The sequence below is a fragment of the Sus scrofa genome, chromosome 12 (genome assembly GCF_054392235.1).
Source record: "Sus scrofa isolate SSC_HxYL_T2T_F1_AM1 chromosome 12, Sscrofa_HxYL_maternal_Yorkshire_Landrace_v2.0, whole genome shotgun sequence".
Lineage (NCBI taxonomy): Eukaryota > Metazoa > Chordata > Mammalia > Artiodactyla > Suidae > Sus > Sus scrofa.
Window position 1 is genome coordinate 48,073,370 of NC_139394.1, and position 6,568 is coordinate 48,079,937.

At 36.1% G+C, this 6,568-nt stretch overlaps 1 protein-coding gene across 26 annotated transcripts in view; it reads right to left on the bottom strand.

Annotated features, from left to right (window-relative positions):
- The window catches only part of NF1 (neurofibromin 1), a 267,698-nt gene that overhangs the window by 234,671 nt on the left and 26,459 nt on the right, over window positions 1-6,568 (bottom strand). The gene's annotated exons all lie outside the window — the stretch shown is intronic.

Below are 6,568 nucleotides of genomic sequence, written 5' to 3' on the forward strand. Positions count from 1 at the left end.
AGAACTTTCAAATGCCATGGGTGCGGCCCTAAAAAGATAAAAAGAAAAAGAAAAAAAGAGAGAGAGTTAAATGAGTTCTTTAACATACTGAGAAAAAAAACAATCACCTAGAATTCTATATATCCAGTAAAACTAACATTCAAGAATAAAGGAAAAATAAAGACACTTTTAATGAAAGGAAAATAAGGGCAATTACCACAACAGACTCTCATCAGATGAAATTCTAAAGAATATGCTTAAAGCAGAAGAAAAATGAACCCAGAAAGAAAGTCTGAGATTCAAGGGGGGAAAAAAAGAGTTAAGACAAATAAAAGGCACATAATAAAATGGCAGAAGTGAATCCAAATATCTAGATAACCACAATGAATATCAATGGGCTAAACTCTTCACTTAAAAGGAAATGAACTCAGACTGGTTACATACATACTATTTATAAGAGATGGACTAACATAAGGGCACAGAAAGACCGGTGGTCAAAGAATAGGAAAAGCTCTACCCAGCAAATATTAAAAGCAAAGAAAACTAGAGCAAACGAAAGCAAAAAGCACTAGAAATGAAGAGGACCACTATGAAATGATACAAGATTCAAATTATCTGGATGATAGCATTTTTAAACCTTCATGCACCTAATGACTAACACGCACACACACAATTGACACATACACAACAAAGTTTTAAATCTTTCAATACGGTGAAAGATTTTTTAATATAGATCTCTCTCAGTATAAGATCTAGCAGACAAAAAAAAATCAATCAGAATTTAAAAGAGTTGAACTGGTTAATAAACTTGATCAAAATGACCCATGTAAAAATCATACCCAAGAACTAGGGACTACAAATTACTTTCAAGAACACATAAGATCTATTAAAATGGGGCTGTTACATGTAGGTAGGTAGTCAGACTTCAGGGTGGGCCCCCAAAATTCCTAAGTTCTGTTACCCATGCCCTTGTGTAACAGGATTCTCCTAACCCACATAACAGGATTCTTCTTCATGACAAATACAGTATGACAGAGGTGAAGACAGATCATTTCTGGGAGTCATAAAAGACTGGCTTCCGCTTCCCTCAGTTAACTAACTCTGGGGGATGCCAGGTACCATGTCAGAAGCAGCCTTATGGAAGGGCACAAGTGGAGAGGAACAGATACCTTCTGCAAACAGCTAGCTAAAAGTTGAGGTCTCCAGGCAACAGCTGTGTACATGATCTGATTGCGAAAAAATCCTCAGGCCCAGTCAAGCTTTCAGATGACTGCAGCCTAGCCAAGAGCTTAACTATAATCTCAAGAAAGACTGCAAACCATAAACATCTAGCTGAGGTGCTACTGGATTTCTAACACATAAAAATGTTATAAGAGGAGTTCCTGTTGCGGCTCAGCCATAACAAGCCCGACTAGTATCCATGAGGATGTGGGTTTGATCCCTGGCTCTCCACAGTGGGTTAAGGATCCAGCGTTGCTGTGTGCTGTGGTGTAGGTCACAGACACAACTCAGATCTAGCATCGCTGTGGCTGTGGTGTAGGCTGGCAGCTGCAGCTCCAATTCAACCCCTAACCTGGGAATTTCCATAAGCTGCAATGTGCAGCCCTAAATTTAAAAAAAAAAAAAAAAAGTTATGAGATAATAAATATCTGTTGTCCAAAACTGTTACATTTGGGGGAATTTGTTATATAGAAATAAATAATACAATCTTCAAGTTCATAAAGCTAACTTCAAATCTGAAAAGTACTATTATCATACAAACCATACCAAATGGTCAAGACAATTAAGATAGAAATCAACAACCAAAAGAAAATTACGAAAATGTCTGAAAATCAAGAAGTACTCTGGATGAAAGGAGAAATCATAATGGAAAACAGAAAATATCCAGAATTGAAAAATAATGGGCCATTATCAAAAAGTCTACAACAATAAATGGTGGAGAGAGTGCAGAGAAAAAGGGAATTCCCCCTACACTACTGTGAGGAAAATAAACTGATACAATCACTATGGAAAACAGTATGGCGAAAACTAAAAATAGAACTACCATATGATCCAGCAATCCCACTCCTGTGCATATACCTGCATAAAACCATAGTTCAAAAAGATACACCAAGTTCCCACCTTGATGCAGTGGGTTAAGAATCCAACTGCAGCAGCTGGTGTCGCTGTGAAGATACAGGGTCTATACCCTGTGCAGCATAGCAGACTAAAAGATAACATTCAATCCCTGGCCCAGGATCTTCCACACGCCACAGGTGTGGCCTTTAAAAAAAGAGAAAGAAAGAAAAAGATACACATACCCCAATGTTCACTGCACCACTATTTACAACAGAGAAGACATGGAAACTGAATGTGTAACTGACAGAGAAATGGATAAAGAAGATGTGGTACATATACACAATGGAATATTACTCAGCCGTTAAAAATGAAATAATGCCATTTGCAGCAACATGGATGGAACTAGAGATTATCATGCTAAGTGAAGTAAGTCAGACAGAGAAAGACAAATATCTTATGACATCACTTATATGTGGCATCTAAAACAAAGGATACAAATGAACTTATCTGAAGAACACAAATAGATTCACAGACTTTTAAAATGAACTTATGGTTACCAAATGGGAGAGGCAGGGGGAAGAACGGATTAGGAGTCTGGGACTGGCATATGTACACTGTGGTATATGGAATGGCTGGTAGACAGGGACCTGCTGTATGGCACAGGGAACTCTACCCAATATTCTGTGACAATCTATATGGGAAAAGAATCTGAAAAAGAATGGATGTGTGTACATGTATAACTGAATCACTTCATCGTGCAGCAGAAATTATCAGAACACTGTAAATCAACTATACTTCAATAAAACTTTTAGAAAAGATTATATGATAAAAAATAATGAATGTATGATAAAAAATGAATATATGATAAAAATAGTGAAAATATGAAAATCATGAAAGCTTGTTTGCTACAACTAAAACAGCGTTTAATAAATTTAGAGTTTTGAGTATTTACATTCAAAATTAATGAGCTTAACCTCAACCTAAAAAGTCAGAAAGCTACCTCAGGATGACCACTATCAAAAAAAAAAAACAGAAAATTACAAATGTTGGAGAGAATGTGGAGAAACTGGAACTTCTGTGCACTGTTCATGGGAATGTAAAATGGTGCAACTGCTATGGAAAATTGTATACTGGTTCCTCAAAAAAATAAAAATAGAATTACTAGGAGTTCCCACCACAGCAAGTTAAGAATCCAAGTGCAGGAGTTCCCATCGTGGTGCAGCAGAAACGAATCCGACTAGGAACCATGAGGTTGAGGGTTCAATCTCTGGACTCGCTCAGTGGGTTAAAGATCCGGCGTTGCCGTGAGCTATGGTGTAAATTGCAGCTTGGCTCTAGCGTTGCTGTGTCTGTGGCACAGGCCAGCAGCTACAGCTTCGATTAGACCCCTAGCCTGGAAACCTCCATATGCCATGGGTACGGTCCTAAAAAGACAAAAGACAAAAAAAAAAAAAAAAAAAAAAAAAAAAAAAAATCCAACTGCAGTAGCAAAGGTCAAACTTTATCTCAGATTCAACCCCTGGCCCGGGAACTTCCACATGCTACAGTGCGGCCATTAAAAAAAAAAAAAAAATAGCATGATTCGGCGATTACACTTATGGGTATATACCCAAAAGAATTAAAAGGAGGGTTTCAAAAAAATATTTGCACACTCATTTTAACAGCAGCATTATTCACAAAGCCAAAGTGTAGAAGTAACCCAGGTGTGCACAACAGATGAATGTATAAACAAAAATGTGCTATATACATATGATTTAATATAATTTAGCCTTAAAAAGGAAGGAAATTCTAACGATGTTACAACATGGATGAACCTTGAGGACATTATGCTAAGTGATACATAAGCTAGTCAAAAAAGACAAATACTGAGGGAGTTCCATAGTAACCATGAGGATGCAAGTCTTGCTTGTAGGTTAAGGATCTGGTGTTGCAGTGAGCTTGGTGTAGGTCACAGACAGCTCGGATCTGTAAGCCAGCAGCTGTAGCTCCAATTCAACCCCTAGCCTGGGAACTTCCATATGTTGCAGGTGAGGCCCTTAAAAAAAAAAAAAAAAAAAAAAAAAAAAGACAAACACTGTATGATTCCACTTACATAAAGTGCTTAGAAAAGTCAAATTCAGAGACACAGAAAATAGAGTGCTGACTGCCAGGGTTGTGGGGCAAGGCATGTGGAAGAAGCCATAGTTGTTTAATGGTACAGAGCTTCAATTTTGCAAGATGAAAATTCTAGAGACTGGTTGTACAACAGTGTCAATGTACTTAACACTACTGAACTGTACACCTTTAAGATGGTAAATTCTATGCTACGTATATTTTACCACAACCAAAAATAAAATTTAAAAGTCAGGAAAAAAGAATAAAGCATAAGCCCAAGGAAGGAAAACAGTAATAGCAAAAATAACAAAACAAAAAAGAGACAATACAATTAACAAAGCTAAGAATTGTGCTTTTGAACATATAAATGAAACACAAAAGCAGAAAAAAATCAATCAAGAAAAAAATGAGTTCTCATTGTGGCTCAGCAGGTTAAGGACCCAACGATGACAGTTCAATTCAGTGAGTTAAAGACTCAGCATTGCCATAGCTGCAGCACAGGTTACAGATGCGGCTTGGATCTGGTGTTGCCATAGCCTGGATCTGGTGTTGGGGGTAGGCCGCAGCTGCAGCTCCAATTTGACCCCTGGCCTGGGAACTTCCATATGCCACAGGTGTGGCAGTAAAAAAATAATAATAATAATTTTAAAATTATCATTAGGAATAGAAAACAGAACATAACTTCAGTTCCAAAAGAGATTAAACAGGTCATAAAAAGGTATCATGAATACCCTCTGAGTTGAAATGCACGTTCTTTGAAAAATACAACTTACCAAAACTCATATAAAAAAGAATGACAACAATTCAAGAAAGACAACCAGCGGTTTAAAACTTTCCCTCAAAGAAAGTACTAACAGCCCAGACTGCTTTACTGGAGATTTCTGCCAAATTTCAAATCGACATGTAATTCCACTGCTATATAAACATGCAGATAACATAAAAAGATAAGCTCCCAAATTTATTTTATAAAACAAGAATAACCTTGATAGGGAAAACAAACAGGGGCTATATAAGAGAGGAAAATTATAAATCAATTTTACTCATAAACACAGATACAAATATCCTAAACACCAGCAAATGTAATCTAGCAATCAATTTTTTAAATTATACATTTCAACCAAGAACTGCCCCAGGAATTCAAGTTTCATATAATTATCAGAAGTCAGAAAATAAATGATAAACGGTATAAACAAACTAAAAGAAAAATGATATAATCACCTAAATGGACACTGAATAAGCATTTGGTAATACCCAACATTCATTCAAGAATTTTTTTCATTTTTTAAAATTTTATTGAATTACAGATGATATACAATGTTGTATTAATTTTTGCTATACAACAAAGTGATTCACTTAAACATATACATGTATCCATTCTTTTTCAGATTCTTTTCCCATATAGGTCATTACAGACTATTGAATAGAGTTCCCTGTGCTGTACAGCAGGTCCCCACTGACCATCCATTCCATATGCAATGAAGTGTATTCGCCAAACCCAAACTTTCAATCCATCCATCCCTCTCCCAACTCTTCCCCTCTGGTAACCATAAGTTTGTTTCCACAGTCTGTGACTCTGTTTTTGCTTTGTAAATAAGTTCGTATGTATCATTTTTTTTGGATTCCACACATAAGTGATATATGGTATTTTTAAATTTAGAAATCTAGAAAAAAAACTTCATTAAGAGCCATTTTTTTAATTTATAAGCACTATATTTAATGTGAAATCATAAAAGGTTTCCTTTTAATATCAAAAACAAGACACAGATACCTACTACCACCACTTCTATTCAACACCAAAAAACCTCAGTGAGTTCACAAAGAAAAAAATAGTTATAAAGATTGAAAATGAAGAAACAAAAACTAGAACTATTTACAAATAATTTATAGTCTATACAGAAAATCCAAGAGTCTAGAGATAAATCAATTAAAGTGAAGAGTCACTGGATAAAAAAACAAAATATGAAAGATAGTTATCTTCAGAGTGCCCATTGTGCCTCAGTGGAAATCAGCCCAACTAGTAGCCATGAGGATGTGGGTTCGATCCCTGGCCCCACTCAGTGGGTTAAGGATCCAGCATGGCTGTGGCTGGCAGCTGTAGATCTGATTAGACCCTCAGCCTGGGAACTTCCATATGCTGCAGGTGTGGCACTAAAAAGAGGGGGAAAAAAAGTTACTTTCTACTCACAATCAGAAGAAGCAATTTTTAAAAATACCATGTACAAAAGCAACAAAAAAATTCTAGGAAAAACTCTTAACGTGTGATGTACAAGTTCCCTAAACAAGAAAAAAATTGTAAAATATAATTGAAATAAATTTTAAAAAATACAACAGAAAGCTACATGATAATCTTACATAGGAAGCCTCAATGTCATACTGTCAATCAATTCTCTCCAACTTGATCCAGAGACTCAGGGTAATACAATCCAAAACCTCACCA